At 43.0% G+C, this 17,988-nt stretch overlaps 1 protein-coding gene across 2 annotated transcripts in view; it reads right to left on the bottom strand.

Annotated features, from left to right (window-relative positions):
- ERBB4 (erb-b2 receptor tyrosine kinase 4) overlaps positions 1–17,988 on the bottom strand; it is a 592,065-nt gene that overhangs the window by 279,144 nt on the left and 294,933 nt on the right. The gene's annotated exons all lie outside the window — the stretch shown is intronic.

The following is a 17,988-nucleotide window of genomic DNA, read 5'->3' as shown; positions in this document are numbered from 1 at the left end:
GGATCAAAACTGCAATCCAAACCTTTAGCAAAATGATTGCTGCACCTTTGAGTTGGCTGAAATCTTTGCTGGCTCTACATGAACTGCTCAATAACCCTCCTGCTCATATTTGGGAATTGATTGCCTGGGCTGGAAAGAGGAAAAAAAACCCCAAAACCCAATAACTAGAAAAACTTTCTCAAAGTCCAAAAGATTAACAGAACTAAGATGTTGTTAGGAAAAAAAATACAGAACACCCAAACCCAGAGAAAAATACTCCCTTAGAAAATAAAGTTCATTCTAAGGAACTGAAATAAACGGCCTAGAAATACCTTTGAAAAATGTCATTTCAACACTCACAATGACCCCACCATCCTCAGCAGCACTTGGCACAGTCTGAAGGATGCTCCTAGACAGACCCTGGAAACACAATCTCCATACTGGAGAGAGTCTCTTGAGTCTGTTTTTCAGAGCTCACCTCACCCTGTGCCTGCAACCACTGCACAGAGTGGTGTGTTTGTGTGCATGTGCATATTTTAATGGATGGGAATTGATACCACCACTTGTGTGCTTAAGTGGCTGCACTCCCTTCTCCCTTCCCTTTGGCAAAGTCGATACCTTCAACAAAACACTGAAAGAAAAATCCTGCTCAGAGTAACGTGCCCAGACTACAACCAACATGAGGGGGACTCCAGTCGATGCTGCAACGAAAACAACCTGACAAGCAACAGCAGGCAGAGAATTCAACCTGTCCTGTATGTATCATTAATAAAGAAAGGCAGCAATGGATTTGCAGCACCAAGGACAGGATCCTGCTTTGCTGCTTCAGCGCTTTGCCGTGATTTCACATTTAAGTGTGCACAAGCCTTTTAATTAGGCTTATAAAAGCCTGCAAGGTTATTAATACGTGTGGCAGTGTACATAAGGAACGATTTCTAGGCCACAAGATCCAGGCACTAGCTATCCTTCTGAAGTCAAGCACCTGTGCTCAGCTGAAGCTGCTGAAAAAGCCATTTCCAGGCTTGCTTGGCATCTAAACAAAGCCCACTGTCCTGACAGGACTCTGATGAGAACCCAGCCAGTGGAGGTAGGTTGAGAAGAAGGGTTCAGCAGCTAGGTATTAAATGTAGAGCTGCATTATACCCTGGGACACTGATTCCATTATAATCAGAAGCTTTACAGCACTTTCATGATAGCTCTTTGCCTTCAGACATTTGAGCTTAGCCAGTTTGGTCAGGAATTTGCTTTTCATCATATGCAAAAATTTCTTTAAGCTGCCTTTTTTAGCATCTCCTCAGAATTCAGGAAATACTTAAATTACACTCACAGCTTCAGTTTCTCCACTGATATTCTAGGGACACTGTGATTGCTTTAATTAATTTAAATGGATGTTTAACTTGGAATTGAGTGGAAAAAATTAAAAGCAGTTCCAAAATTGCATCTGAACAGGTCCTCCCTGCCAATTGTTGTCACTTATAACCACATTTTCTATTTTTAGGGTATGTCTTGCTGCCAAACAGCAATTCCACCTGAAAGGGCTGCAATTTAGAACAGGACTGAAATGCCACACACACACACAGAGCAGAAAATCTTCATTCCAAACTTGGGGGGGAAAAAAAAGCCAAAAAAAGTCCAAAATAAAACAACAGCCCACCAGAGAAAACAACAAAGCCCTGTTGCTGATAATTGTGAAGTGTCTCAGAAGCCCTGCACTTTTTTTGGTCTTAACCAGCTGAAATGACAAAGTATGGCAAGTATTGTGACAAACCAGAAGGTTCTTTGCAGTCCCATGGCTTCCACCATATTGCAACACACTTAATTGCTGGAGACATTGCCATGTTCATGCTTGCAATACAGAATTATTAAAATAAATCCAAAAGAGTTTTTAATTTCCTAGGAAACAACCACCTGACAACCAAATCTAGTAGTCTGATACATTTAAGACAGGGTTTCATTTTGGGTTTAAATTCAAACAGGAATGAAAAATGCAGAACAATAACCTGGTTTGTAGGATGTTTTCTGACTGGTCCATCTTGAAAAAAAAATGTACTAGCAAGGCAGAAGGCATCTCACATTTCAGCCACTTCTGGCCAACACTGTCATTTGGCCAGGCACTGCAAGTTTTAACATGACCCTGACTCGGATAGACTGAAAGGCACAATTTCTGACTGAAAATGGACACCTGCCCACTTGGAGCTCACTCCCAGCCCTGCTGGAGTCACTGCAAAGATGCCTGTTGGCTTCTGACTCGCCAGTCCTCGTGCCAGATCTCCTCCCCTGCACCTCATGCCAGGGTCAGGCATGATTTGAACCTCTCATCCCTTGAATTCAAGGCTGGACACTTTCCTGAGCAGGTATCCTGCACTCAGCTATCCTAATGCTCTGTTTCAGCTGCTTCATTCCAGCTTCCATCTGTGTTCCCAAGAAGGTGGAGTGGCTCACAATGCTGAGTGCCATCTCCCAGTCTGATTCTCCAGCTGGGGCTTGCAGGCACTTGCAAAAAACATTTCCTGTGAGTCTGTCCCTCAGGAAAAACAAAAACTATCAAGCATCAGCCCCTGGGTAAGGACAAGCTTCCAACAGAAATAAAAGGAGTGTCAGGGGAGGAAAAAGTATTAATCCTTGACTATCACAGTTGAAAGGGCCACAATACACCGAGTATCACCCTACAATTTCAGAAAGCTTCAACCCACACACAGTAACACCTCACCTCTTGAGAAGGCTCCAGGCATCTGCCCTTCTTGTTCTTCAGCCCAGCCTTTTATCCCCTCCTGTTGATGCCCTGCACCTGTGTGCCCTCTGTTCCCTTTGGTGGTTGCTCAGTGCCCCTGGGCACTCCATGGCTCGTTCCCTTCAATAGCATTCACCTGTCCTGCACAGCTGTGCCCACTGGGGATGAGGCTGGGCCCAGCCCCACTCCCAATCACCACAAACTCGGTGCCCACACTTCACATATCTAATGCCTCATGAGCTGCTTAAAAAACATACCAAACCATGGGGTTCTGATATATTTACCAGGAAAAAAGCCCTTTATCTTCATTTTCAAACAGGAGATGAGCACCTGTACTCCACAGTTTGCTGTCCCTGTATCCAGCAGTGTCCTGCACCCCAGGAACAGCCATGTCAGTCTATAAACCAGTCTCCTAACAGACTCTACATAAAATATAGCCAATTTTTTGGTTTTTAAACCTAAAAATAGGTACCCTGAGATAAGAACAGAGCTAGTGAAGGTTCTGCCCTCCCCAGGGATCATCCCCAAGATGGGCAGCCCTGCAGAGGCTGAAGAAGAAACTCAAAATGACACCAAAAGCAAAAGGGTTCTTTTTGGAGATTCTTTTTCAGGTGATGAACTAAAACTGAGCTCTAGACAGCCCATTCCCTTAATTACAACTAATACTAGCTGAGCACAGATGAAGCACTTGAAGCTCCCAACAGCAAAACCAGAATTATCCTGTCAGCTGGGAGTAAATGAGAGTAAAATTGTGCCCTGCCATCTTAAATTGTCCTTTGGTTTGAATCAAGTGAATCTGAGTGAAGCAGAGCAAAATAACAGCGAAAGCTTCATCATTCTGCCCAGAACAACAGATCAATGAACAATTAGGGAAGCTGATGTTTCTTATAAACACTACCAAGGCTTCTTAACATCCATCAGGAAGGCTGGGCTCTGGCAGAGGCACCGAGGAGAACTCTATTGTGGGGTTTATTTCAGCTGCAGACACATTTATCCAGTTGCTGAACTTGATCTGGTAATGTCCCTGCTGCCTCAGCTGATCAGAGCAACGAAATCCTGCCACAGGGGTCAGCTCACACCTGTGGGACTACTGACAAATAATTCTCTTTTAGGGTGTTTTTCCCCTTTTCCATAAAAGCTAAGAACATTTTGATCTACTTCAATCTCACTTGAAAGTATCAGTAAACTCCCTCATTCCAGGAGGGAATGATCACCTGAAGAACAAGTGTGCTTAATTCACAAACATTAGAAAAAAAAGAATAACTTTTCACATCTCAAGTAGACTTGAACAGAGTATCTCCCATTTCACTTTTTTATGCATTTGTATCTGGTGAGAACTTCCCAACACCCAGCTGGCTAAATTTTGAGAAAACAAAATTTATTACAAGAAAAAAAACCCACAATACAACAAAGTCAACATCTGCCTAACTTGAAGTTCAAAAATTCAGTTGGGCATGTTTGTGAGCATGCTGGTAACCATCAATTAATTTTTTTTCATACATTTGTATCCATGCAATGCAACACACCTGTCACTGTCACAATTAAAATTTTTATTTGTGAGAATAACCATAAAGTAGTCTCTAAGCAGCTACATCACTTGCAATTCTAACTCTGGGAGAAATAATAGCAACCAAAATGTGGAAATAGGAATTTATGGAGCTCAATTAGCTGTTCCATGCATTGCTCATTGAGAGTTATGAATTTCTAATGACATGAGAAGCTGAGATTTTCAAAGCAGCTCAGGTATTTACAGGATCCAGCCTTTGTCAGCTTCTCTCAGATGAGAAATATGTGGCACACACTGACATTTCTCCTGTCTGAGAGGACACCCCATTTAGAGACTATGTCAGAGCAAACATGGCATTCATGTAAGGAATTTCTGTCCCACTACAAGCTCATGTCTTGCATCCTTTAATTATGTCAACACCTGTGAAAGGAATTGTGATGTTAAGCCCTCCTGAGCACCCGTGGTTTTCCAGGTACTCTCTACCAGCTTCAGTAAAAATCCCTTAAGTTTGAGCACACTGATCAATACCAGAACACAGCTTGTAGAAAACCTTTCCTAGTGCCTGGTCAGGAGCAAGCAGTGTATGCTAACTAGAGCTGCCTTGGCAGCTGCAGAAAGATTACTGTCCACAGCACTAAAGATGCAGTTTTTATTCAAATTGGTTACTAAAGAAAGAGGATCTTCTGCTAGTCTTTCAATTTGCATTAACAGCAAAGGAAGGGCTTGGATTTAATGTTGTTAAGAGCTGTCCTTGCACTGCTGCATGCTGCAGGATTGAACTGTGATTCAGTTATTTATGACAGTTGGTAGGAACTTTAACTCATACTCTTTCCCTCACAGACATCTGGTCCTCTTTGGTAATATGCTTACAAAACACCCTGAGCAGCAGATCAGTGAACTGAACACAGCACTCAATTCCCTCTAAAGCAGCAGTTAGTCAGATGCATCTTTTTCTTAAGGCAACTGGAAATTTGTGCAGATTTTGCTACATAATTTACAGAACCCACCTGGGGAGTTGTTCAACTAAAGCTCTGTTTTCTGAGTGGCTGGTCTTTATATTGCATTATTCCAAGAGTGGGACTTTTCATACATTAAAATGGGAGGATTAGCTATGCAGTTATTTATTTACTGAGCTTGATGTAGGAAACACATTGTTGCTGATCTGAGGGATGTTTGGCTGGGTCTGAGCTAATATACATTACAGTAGGGTCTAGGGAGGTCTTGGAAGAAAAACAAATTCCAGTCTAGAAACCTTTAAACTGCAGGACAGTGTCCAAATCTGGCATTTAGAATGAAAGGTGAGGGGTGAAAACATGGGGAGCCTTTGAAATATGTATCTTGAGTCATTTTTAAAGTACTGATGAGAAAACAATTTGGGACTTGAAAAACAAAATAATAATAAAATAATAAAATAATGTGGGAATGGGAACATTAAGTAGAAATAGGCACATAACAGGACCAAAAACCCCAACCCTTTTGCTTTCAAATTTTGAAATACAGTTTCTAATGAGGTACCCAAGTATTCTGCCTGTCTAATACTTCTTCAGCTGAAGCTCAGGTGTCATCTTGCCCCACGTGTCTCTGCCCACTTTTCAGCTGAAAATATCCTCTGAACAGAGAAACTGAGCAGGGTTACATCAGTATCTGAGAATCTTCCCAATGTTTCCAGTCTAAAATATAATTCCTCTGTTTGTATACTTGCTTAGAAATGTCTGCTGAGAACTTTGAGGTGCCCAGGCTGGTTGAGAGCACACAATAACTCCCAAGCTGTTTATGTTGAGCCACATTATGACCTAGACAAAGCCTGCACTCTGTTACAAGCCCATCCTCACAGCTAACATCTGTCTGTCCTGAGGAACACTGTGCAAGATACACGTTTAGCCAGCCAGTAAGACTTTTGACATCACACTCTATTCCCTGATTGGCTTCAACGTATTTGCAGCGTGGTTTCCAGGGGAGTTTATTGTATCATCTCCCAAGGGAAAGCTTAGTCCTAAATGAGATTGAAAAGACTACAATGAGAGCATTATGCTGTTACAAAATGCTTTACCACTCAGGCCGTTCAGTAGATGCTGCATTTTGCAGACACTCAAAGCACACCAGCTTATAGCAGCACACCCAGTTACAGGATTTCCAACAGCACAGATTGATGCCTTTTGCTTTCTCTGCTTTTGGGAGCTTCAAATCGTGTAAATCACAGTTTCTTTCAAGGCAACGTAAAATTGCACAAACTGCTACTTCATAAACTAAATAATATCAACACTCAGGAAGGGTTTTAGGGAAGTAATAACCATGTGCAAAGACATCCTTTTTTATCAATTTCCCTCTGAGAGCCACAGCCCAGGAGAAGCTGAGTGCATCCAAGGGTCTTGGGACACTTTCACTGAAAAAGCCAAGGTGAGGGCTGTGCTGTCAAAACTTCATGGTCACATTTACACTTCCTGCACTGCCTCAGGCATCCTGAGATGGCAGTGGGCTGAACCAAGGCAGTGCATTTATTTTGGCAGAATAAGGTATCCCAAACCTGTAGAGAGCATTTTAAGCAGACAGTGGGTAGAAGCAAGCTGCACAACCCTGCCTTGGGCAAACAACATAAAGAAGTTTGCCAAGATGTACCCCAGGAAAAGGGATGTGAAGCAGGATGTTTTAAGGATGTGAGGAGAAGATATGGGGCAGTATTTCTGCTGACACCTTTGCCAATCTATGCTACATGACCAAAGATATGTTAGCTCTTTGTCTTATACATAATACTCTGTAACCAATTATATGTATCCTCACGTAGCTGACCCCTGTACTACCATATAAATGTACCCTCAGATTTGCAATAAATCGAGCATTGATCATTATCTCCATGAGGATTGATCTCTGACTCCAAGGGGCTCCTCTCTCTACTACCCCTCTCCTTTCCTGCCCTTCTCTCTCTCCTGTATACTTTCTTTCTTTACATACCAAAGAAGAAAAGAGCATTACATTCCTCACTGTCCCCTCACATTTTTGCTCATGTCTAAGCTGAAGAAAGTCTTAGCAGTCTGCTTCCTTGGTGCTCTGGCTCATGAGACTGCTTGGAGCACCACAGGGAGCCCATCTATCCATTCCCAAGTTTTCCCAAGGGCAGAAAATGAAAGAAAGGGAGGAGGATGGATGCTCAGTCTCTCACAGCTCAGAAGCACTCCCAGCTTCTCCAGCTTACAAACTGAGGCAGCCCATGGCTGAAGAGAACAAAATACACAGGGAACAAAAGGCAGAGGTGAAGAAGGATGCCTTCCCCAGGATGGGTTTGGAAGGTCAAGTGTCTGATCTGAAGTCAGAGTACCCATGACAAATGCAGTGCAAGCTCTAACAAGGTGTCCAGAATTGCACTCCATGGTAAGCAAGGTGCCTGTGAAACTCCTAAGAATGTTTTGTGGTCATTTAATGGAACAAGGGACCTTTATTTGTTCATTTGATATATGGTGAGTGACTAGTTTGTACATCAGATATTGTGATTGCTTTTTTCCTAATACACAGCCAGGCTAGTTGGTAGGAATTACAGCAAAATATATAGTTATACAAGTAAATTAAATGCATTTATTAACATTTCTTCAGTAGAAGCAACAGGAACTCTGGGCTGTTGCAATTCCTCCTCTTTAGAATAATGCAGAAGGAATTAAACATCCCAGAGATCTGGTACAGAGGTGGAGCTGAACAACAGGACTTTTCTATTTTTTCTATTTAAACTGCAGGTGAAGGTGCCCCACCACTCCTGCAAGCAAAAGGCTGTTTCTATTTCTGGACACAGGAACTGACTACACATAGTGAAAATGTGTTAACCTTGCCAAATTTCAGCTCAACATTCTCAGTCTACATTTTTGCAAGAAGCAAATAGCTGGCTGTCCAATCCTAGAAAAGCAGTTGGCTTATTTTTGGAGAGCTTTGCTTCCCTTTTCCAAGAAAATAAGTTTCCTAAAAACCCACTTTCTGTTTGTTTCATATGTGCAACATCCACTTCTTAATGAGTATTTTAAAAGCGTTTCCTGGGAGGAACAGATTTTATTGGTGCTCTAGGACATTTTTGCACACTGAAATTAGTGAGTATTGGAGTTCTTAACTGTCTGGTTTCACTGAAGAGGAGAATCTTCATCCAGATATTGGATTTTAGCAACTCTTACTTCTAGCTGAGCATATATAAATACAATGTCTGAGCTCAACATCACACCTACCTATTGAAACTATTTCAGCCTTTTTAACTCTAATCTTTTCAAGAATAGAAACCCTGAAGAGATTCATTAATAGCTGGCTTTTGATTTGGCTGGCTGGCTTTATTTCCATTTAGATAAAAAGTGAAGAGGCCTCTTGTTTTTAAAGCTGTGTTTTTGTTTTGTTTATCTGCAAGCTGGAGAATAACTGTGTTACTCAGGCTTTAATAGATTGTTAAAATCTCCTTCAAGGATAGATCCATAATTTATAAGATGAGAGCAATTAGTAAATGATCTGATTTTCAAATGCAGAGGTTTACTTTAAGAAAGAAATGTAAACTCCACTTTTTGAGGTTATGCAGGGTGCCACCAACCAGGGGAACCATCATTAATCTGCAGTGACTGCACTGGCCCTAAAATAAGATTTTTCTCTGCATTAATTCCACTACTTTTCTTCAAGGGGGCACACTGAAACTTCTCCCACTCATTGCATTTTCTGTGTGGTTTCTGAACCAAGTTGGATGCACAATCTTATAGGAAACAGGAACTTTTAAATCATGTCCAGAATGACCAGACATCTTAAATGTACCATTATTACTACATGCAGTTACTGCACCAATGAACAAATGGTGGCTCAAGGTGTGCAAACACCTTTTTTTGAATTACAGGTGAGTTTATGGAGGGGGGTGTTGGAAAAGTTGTGGAGAAAATTATTTCTCTCTTTTTGAGACACAAGAGCAGAAAAAGATATTTGGTCTTGACATAAAAATTCTAAAAAGGTTAAAATTTAAGACTTTTGGAGAAAAGGTGATTTTATGAAAAGAAAAAATGGGGTACAGAGCAAGAGATAAGAAAGGGGAAAAGCTCATGATCAGGAGTGAGGAAGGACAGATCCAGACACCAATCATGCTGGCACTATCTAATTTCTGAGTGCCTGAGTTTGCAATCTTACTGCTTATTTTTATATCATTTTGTTCTTTTTTTAGGGGAAGCATGGCAGGAAAAGTGTAATACTCTCTACAAGATATAATTTCTTTCTTTCTTTCTTTCATCACCAGCAAATGACTGGACAAGCAATCTTTTGCCAATAACTTAATTAGAGGAAACCTCTATAGTTAAAAATGTTCCTTAATGTGCTCAACCCCACACAATAGCTTGCTGAAGGAAAAAAAGCAGAGTGGTTATTGTCACAGCTAAGGATGGAAGAAAGGCTCAGTCATTAAAGTCATCACAGAAACAATGTTATTAACTACACAGGAATAATCTCAAGGGAGTTCTGTGCTGACTGACAGTAATGAAATAATGCAGGAAGCTAAAACCAGGGCATCTCTCCTCACCTGTTTTTATTAATACCCTTATTACCTTTCCCTGAAAGACAGCTTTTCAAGAGCTATTATTGTGCTTAATAATAAATTAAATTAAGCCTGGCATATTGTCTATTATGTCTTCTGAACCCCAAAAGAGAGGGTGCTCACCAGTGCACCCCTCAGCTGGGATGTGCCCTTCATCAGGAGCAGTCCAGTGGCCAGACTCCCAAGAGTCAGGGACATCAGGGGAAAAAAATGCTCAAGAGAGAGAGAAAAGGGAGTGTTCAAGGACCCAAACACATCAAAGGGCCAGCAGTGGTATTTCATTGATATTAATTACTTTACAGTCTGTAAACTCTGCAGAAAGTGCCAGCTGCTGTGAGCCAGGACCATCAAAGGTCAGATTATCATGAAATCATTACAGGAGAGGCTGTTTTTAGTTAGCATATAATTGCTAAACCTAAGCACACTCCACAGAACCAATAGGAAAATGAATTATTTAAATACTCTTCTTTTTAACAAATAGCATTACCATTTTAATTACATCAGTATTAATTTAACTCTAAAAGGTGCCTGAGGATTTTGCAGAATTAAGCTTTGCACCTGTGGATTTTTCAGAAATATCAGGACTTCTGCACAGCACAGGTGTGTGAGTTTAGCTATATATGGCTTTTTACATATTTACAGATACACATATGTTTTTAAAAGAGTGCCTGTGTGTTGTATTCCTGCAGAATTTCTTGTCTTTGGATTTCTTGGGTGTCTAAAAATGCAGTCCTTAGGTAGTTTCCTCACTGCATGCTGCTGTGAGATAAGGGGGAAATCCTGGCTCAAGTGACAGCTTTTTCTCAGTTCTCATTCTCCCAGCACCCTGCCTGCCTTGAAAGCTCAATTGGCAGCTCCAGCACCAGGTTGAAGTTGCAGGCATTTCTGGCTCGAAATTGCTTTTCTTTTTACCCAATTCTCTTCTACTTGTAGCTACCAGTGCTTTTGAGAGGCATCTGGGAAACCAGAAGATAGCAGGCCATGGGTGTTTTACTGCTGGAGATGGAGCATCCAGTCTGTGCTCAGCATCAGCTCCCTCTCTGTCCACACACTTCCCAAAGTCCCACACCCTTCCAGATGGTGCAGCTCCTCTTTCCACATTGCTCCATGGCCTGCTCACCCAATTCTTTTTCTCCTCCTTATTTCTAACCTGGTGCCAGACAAAAGAAGGCACTTGGACTTTGACCAGCTCATTATTTATTCCCAGCTGCTCTGAATTTCAGTTACCTCCCTGCATGGTCCCATGGATTAAAGTGCTTGCCCCTCCTCCCAACCCAGTCTGCCCAACCTGAGAACTCCCTACAAATACACCAAACACACCTTCCAGGCCACATAAAGATCTTCCTGAATGAATAAATCCATCAGTTTTTCTCAATTCAATAATTTCATTTTTTGAATAAATTAGTTTTGTGAATATTAAGTTGGACAGTGTCGATCCTGACCCTTTGAAGTCAATAAGCATAATTTTACAGGCTTTGAACCATGTCCTTAAACAGGCAGGGTATTCCCAAAAAAATCATTTGGTCTCACAAAAACCCTTCGCAGATATCTACAAGATGTCTCAAACCTGAAACCCATGAGATCTGTCCCCTTTCTGTCCTTAAACCCATGAGATGCAAAAGACTTGTTCAGTGCAGAGCACAGCAAACGTGCTGCAGAATTTGGAAGAGTTTGGATGTGTAACTGTATAATTCTGCTTTGAATTCTGTGTGTGAGCTGGCACAGCCCGTGCTCTGGCAGTTCCATGGGTCAGGGGAGGAGTGGCTCATGTTTAGCTCTGAGACTCACAGATGCAGGAAGTTATTTACAGTATTTTTCCTAATGGGTTTCCATGGATGACTAACCTTTAAGCTGAATTCTTTCTCATCCCACTTTGCCTATGCCTGTTACAGTACTTTTCTATCCTCACTTGACCCTGCCAGTCCATGAATATTTGATACTAAATTAAAGCATTACAAACCAAGAGATAAATTCTACCCAGGGTGCAGCCCTTGCAGAGCTTAATTACATTTGGTGGTGTGAATGTTAAAGACCTGACACTGCAAGAGCTGTGGGCTTTGGCTTCTGTTGAACCAGAGCTTGAGAAAGAAGGGAAGTGTCACCTGCCCAAGCCTTCTCCAAAGCCAAGGGGGCTCATTTTACTCGGCATGTGCCTGTGTGCTGCCACTATCCTTTAGCTTGAACTGCTCCCAGGTATTGGCAGCAATTAGTTGACCATTTAAGCTTTTGTTCTCTACGCAAAACAAGCCAAGCTCAGCTCTTCTCTTTCCTCCTCCTTTAGAGACTCTGTTCCCCTTCCACCAGCCCATTAGTTCATCTCTCTGCTTTGCTGGTCCCCAAGAGAGGATTAAGTAATTTTTCCTTTACCTTCAGAAAACTGCCAGCCTTCTTGCCCTCTCTTGTGCATTTAGGCTGTATGCTTTCCAGAGAAGGGAAAGGTCTGTGTCACACAGTGCCCTTACACTCTGTAATGGAATTCTTTAACTGAAATGAAGTTGAAAAGTCAAGAGTAAAACACAAATTATCAGCAGTTACAGAGAAACAGCCATGATCTTTGCAAGCCAATGCTAAGAGCTTAGTGAAAAGAGATGAAAGTTGATGCTCTATATAAGAATTACTTTCAAATTACTCATTAAAACAGAGCCAGTGGTAAGGTCTGCACATCCCAGCAAGCCTGCCATTTCCAGGCAAGGTTCACTGGCCTATCCATGTTTTCCTTGCCAGCAGATCACATTGGGCTTGCACTGAGCCAAGGTTAGTGTGTCTCACCAGCACCTAACTCTCAGAAGGCACTCCTCTATCTAAAGAGATCACTACAGCCCTGGCACTCCAATGCTTTCCCTTGCCAGAATATCTGTCAGAATGGGACAATGGCTACATGGAACCCAAAAATACCAACAACTGCATTCACAGCAAACTCCAGGGAACAAAGAACTGGCTCTCAACTCAGCTTTGCCTCTAAGGGATAATGTTAGCTCGAGAAATTTCACTATCATGGCCTTTGCCACTCTCCCTGCAAGTATGAGACTGGAGACACAGGTGTGAGACGAGGATCTGGAAGGCACATCCTCATATCTCTTCACATGTTGCTATTTCTAATAACAAAGCAAACTGAATTTTCCTTTTCTTTTGTAGTCAAAGTTAATTCACAGGACACCTACAAATTAAATTAAATTAAAGTGTCCTTTGCTTTGGCTGTTCTTGATGAGATTCATAACTAAAAGTGAATCCATTAAAACAGACAGAACTCCAACAATTTCAGTATTGCTCACCAGTGGCCACGAAGTCAGGGGAGATACCTGAGGCCAAATTCATCTCATTGTTCCATGAGAAATCCTCATGTTTAATCACAGGCTGTTTCACAGGAACTCCCAATAGTTTTAATTAATTATCTTCATGCTATATCCTTTCATGGAACTGGAGGTATCTTTGCCAGCAAGCCATCCCTTGCTGCACTGCAGGACACCCAAGGAATGGGACCAGATAGAGCTGCTGATGGGATTGCATGTGTGTGTGCCCACAGAGGGAAGGGCTACAGAGCAGGAGGACAGACAAAAAGATTTGCCTCCTTCCAGGGCTGCTCACAACAGGTATTTTCCTTCTAGGGAAGTTGTGCTGGGATTAATTTCAGCTGTTCCAACAGCACTGAGTGTTTATTTCAATATTAGCAGTTATGCAACAGGCCAAGAAGAAGGAAATATTTTCCTTTCAGAGAAGAAAACAAGCTCAGGACTAATCTGGAGAGCTGGGATAACACCAGGAACTCCCTTTGGTGTCACCAGAGACTTTCTGTACTTATCACTGCAGTACCATGTCCTCCTCCATGATGTCCATCTTCCCTGGCCAAGGCTCAGCCTTGGTGCAGGCAGGAGGACAAAGAGCCACGTCAAAGTCAGCTTCAGCCTGAGGACTTCAGCTGAGGGACCACTGAGGGCTCTGAGCCACAGCACCAAACATTGTGCTGGGACACCACCCAACAGGATCCTGAAGATCAAGGATGTATGAGGAAATTTTGCTATGGGTCAAGATGTTAATATTTCCAGAAAGACAGTGTTATACCAGGCATGTGTGTTCATCCTTTACAGCTACTGGGTGACTTTCCTAGGCCCAAGATTTAATATGAATCTCTCTTGCAGCTGCTGAAGGGCTGATCATGCACAGTGGCCAAATACCCTTCCTGCTCTTCATATTCTCATTGAACTTTTTGCCTCAAACTACAACACTTGGCTAATCAGCATCATTTAGATTTCCATATTTATAACATTTGCTATTTCTGAGACACAGCTAAGAAAGCAGCTCTTCAAAGCTACTTCCACACACAAGAAAACTCAGCACAAGGAAGACAGGCTGGAGTAAGGAGGGAGGGAAGGAGTGCTGCCTTCTAGGTGGGCAAAAATGCTGACATGACAGATCTTCTCCCTTAATCAACTTAATTTAACTTCTTGAAAGCTCATGATGACAAACTACCTGGACTGGAGCGCTTGGAGCTGATATCCCTCAGCGTCCACTGCAGTAAATTATTACCTAGCTCTGCTGATGGAGATAGAGAGAGGTGATAGTGTTCCATAACAAAGGATAAATGGAAATATCCACTATTTCTTTCCACTCTGCAGCCAAGCTGCTAAGAGTGCTTAGATTATGAAGTCAGTACTATTAAAATAAAATGTGTATCTCTTTTTTTTTTTAATTTTCTCCCTAAGGTGAACAATGGCTATAAAACCCCCATATATTTCCTAATAAATAGTAAGCTGTGCTAGAATCAAATAACTGAGTTTATGCTAAATTCTAAAATGCATTTTTTTTTAATACAAATAGTCATTCAGATATCAATAAACATTGTGCACTTTATCATCATCCTGCTGGGTTTTCATCTGGCAAATGAGCTGTTTATGTTATGTATCTTTAATTCCTGATTTGTCAGAATCCCACTGCTGCTATTCCCACCCTCTCCTTGTCTTAGAGTTGCATGTGTGTTGCTACTGATGCAGCTTCCAGCTCTGCTCCTTTGTACTTGTACATTTTGCTCAGCAGAGAAGCTCCCGCTCACCACACCATGGGCACAGGCTGGGGGCAAAGGATGGGACACCACGGACAGTTCCTGCAGCCCTGTAAACAGAGAGGTGACTCACGGTGACTCCATGGTGTGTGGTTCACCTTTGGCAGCTCTGGGTTTAATTACTCACTCCAGAAGGACACAGCCTTCCACATATGCATGAAATGCAGTGCACAGCCTTTTACCAGAGGTCTGGAATTGCTGCAAGGTGCCAAACACGGCTCAGGGACTGGGACACGAGGGAAGGAGGTCAGGCCTATGTAATATGGAAGTAGCAAATAAATGAGAGCCAGGGAGAGAGATGCCTCCATTCTGCACTGCTGCACTGAGGTCAACACAAGAAACAGGATGCCAGGAAAATGTTGATTAAAAGCAGAACATTGCTTCTCTTCATGAAAAAAAACCAACCCTGGTGGTTTGAGGGAGTGAGCCAAGAATCTGCCTGTTTCCATAATGCAGGCAAGTGCAGAAGTGCTGGAAAACCTTTGATCCTGTGCTGTGTCACTGGTGAGCATCCCCTGAAACTGGCAGCTGCCCTGGCAATCCCCAAGTGAGACACTGTCCAGACAGCCCTCACTTCCCACCGCTGGAGCCGCGACAACTCCCTTCCCACCACCTTCAGCTCTGCCAAGGCTCAGCATGGCAGCTCCTGGAAAACCCACAGGAGGACTGTAGCAGCTTCCTTTTGGGAAGCACTCAGACTCTGAGTGGAGGGGAAAGGCCAGCACAAACTGCCTGCTTTCCACCAGCCCTCTTGAGGCAATGGTGTTTGCTGGGTGCCGTGACAGCTCCTGCATTGTCAGGACCCAGGACATCCCTCTGGCTGTCCTGAGCAGCCAAGACCCCTGCCAGGGGTCTCAGAGACCCTGGCACAGAGCCCAAAATGCCTGTGGTTTTCATTATGACCCGTGGAGCAAGTTACCAGCCTTAGATGAAGATCTGCAAGCCACGAAAAATCAAGTAGAATGATAGTGAATTTATCACAAGGTGAAAAGAATTTTTTGGGGTTTTTTAGAATGGAGGTTCAGGGGGCAAGATGGAAGGATCTGGGTGTGTCCAGCCTTTCTCCTTCTTTTTCTTGGCCTCCCTCCATCTTCTGCTGTGATGTTGGGGCTTACAGATTGGTTTAGAGTAGAAGCTCACTGTCTAACATAGGTGATAGGCATTGGAAAGTAATTGTAAACATTGTACATGTAGTTTTTAGTATAAAGACATAACACTGCCCTGGGGGCAAGCAGAGTGCCTGGAACTGTCCTGCTGGATGGACAGGGCAGGAGAAAGAATTTTATAGATAAGATACAATAAACAACCTTGAGACCAAGAAATGAAGAGCTCTGACTCCTTGTTCAAGCACCAGGCTGGGAAAAGAGACTTTCCAACTTTTCTCAGGGTCACTCTGACAAGCTGAGATCCCAACACTGCATCTGCAGTTCCTGCATGGGAAATAATCCCCTGAGCCACCAACACATCAACCAGCTCTCCTCCCTGATCCCCCATGGGCTGAAAGGGCTGTGTTTGACACTGGCTGGCACCAGCACAGCTCCTGCACAGCCAGGTAACCACAGGCATTTATTGCATTTTTTCACTTGGCTAGGTATTATTAGAACAGCACAAAGTGCTGTTGCCTCCATCATTCATCATAATCACATTTCTTTTCTCTGAAAAGCCTCAGATCCTGGGCAGTTCAGCAATGGCTAGATTTGTGGCACTGGCCTTTCCCCCTCCTCCTGAAGCCCATTTGTCAGTGAACATTAGTTCCCAAGCTGCAGACAGAGCTATGACATTGACTCAAACAGCAGACATCATGCCTGTTTATAAGGTACTAAGACACAACCCACAACTCCTACCTTTCTCCAGGGTTTATTTCATCAAAGCAAAATCTATTTAAACTGTTCCATTGGCATCACCCCCTCGCCCACGACAACAAACCTCTTCTGTGAGTGGCATGGAGACAGATAAGAAAAGCTGGGGAGACTGCAGGGCTCTGCTCAAGATCCAGAGGTGGGGGAGAGCAGCAGGTTCATGAGCAACAAAAAGCACAGCTGCTGGTTTCCCCTTCTTGAGACTAACAGTGTGGTGAAGATGAACTCCAGTAAATCTCTGTGGGGAGGCCATAAGTATCCCATCAGATATCAATGAATTTGGGTCCCTGCCATCTACCCTGTGATGATTTTCCAATCCTTGCTGGAACACGCTGGCACTGGAACCTGATAAATCTGTTTGAAACCAGAAAATGACAGTCAACAGGGAAAGGCACTGAGTAACAGGTACACAGAACCTTTGGATGCCTCAGGAACCTGTCTGGGTAAGGGAGACAGCACTAAAGAACCTCTGTATGAGTTTATCCACCCATTTACCTGCTCCCTCCTCATATTTGAGCCAGAAGTCAACACGTGCTGGCTCCAGCTGACTCAAAGGAGTTCACTCATTTATGATTCTAACCACCAGTTTGCAGTGAAATTCAAGCACTGGGGACACCACACTAATGATGCAGGAATTGATACCTTGAATCTCCTTGGACAATGAGGATCAGCAATCCCAAAAAACTACTGAAGGCAGGTGTAGATGAGCCAAGCTAGGACTTTGAACAATCAATAACATTGATGATGGTGGGATTACATGATGGAGATCATTCAACTCTTTCTCCAGAGGCTTCAGACAGCAGAAGCCTGGGGAAACAAGGCAGGACAAGGAGGACAAAGACACCAAAGGTGTTCCTGCCTTAAGTGGCTGGACACTGCATCCTGGGTTTCTGATGATACATGGGCCAGCTCACCTGCACAATGAAAGCATGGGACAGGATGGCCCAAGGAGCCAGCATGTCCCCAACCCTTGCCTTAGTGCCAGGGGCCCTGTGGGGAAAGGTAAAACCATCACTGCTGAACATGGAACAACACAATAACACAACATTTCCCATAAGACAAAGGCAGAGAAAGAGACAGCACCAACTCAAGAGCCAAAATGTCAGTGTAACAACAAAATGATCACTCCCAGCCTATGCCTGGCACTTCCATTCCTCAAACACCAGACTCACTCAGATGCATTTAAAAAGCATTGGCAATTAAAGATGTCAGCGTGATTGACCGACCAGAAAAACATAAATAACAGAGCCCTAAATTGCATCATTTGGGTAAATATGTATTTATACAGTTTGGAAAGAAAAGCCTTGTTATTCAACTGTTGGACAGCAG

Source organism: Agelaius tricolor, unplaced genomic scaffold, assembly GCF_023055355.1.
Source record: "Agelaius tricolor isolate 1412-34295 unplaced genomic scaffold, bAgeTri1.0.p SCAF_10, whole genome shotgun sequence".
Taxonomy (NCBI): domain Eukaryota; kingdom Metazoa; phylum Chordata; class Aves; order Passeriformes; family Icteridae; genus Agelaius; species Agelaius tricolor.
This window is presented reverse-complemented; position numbering and strand designations above follow the sequence as displayed.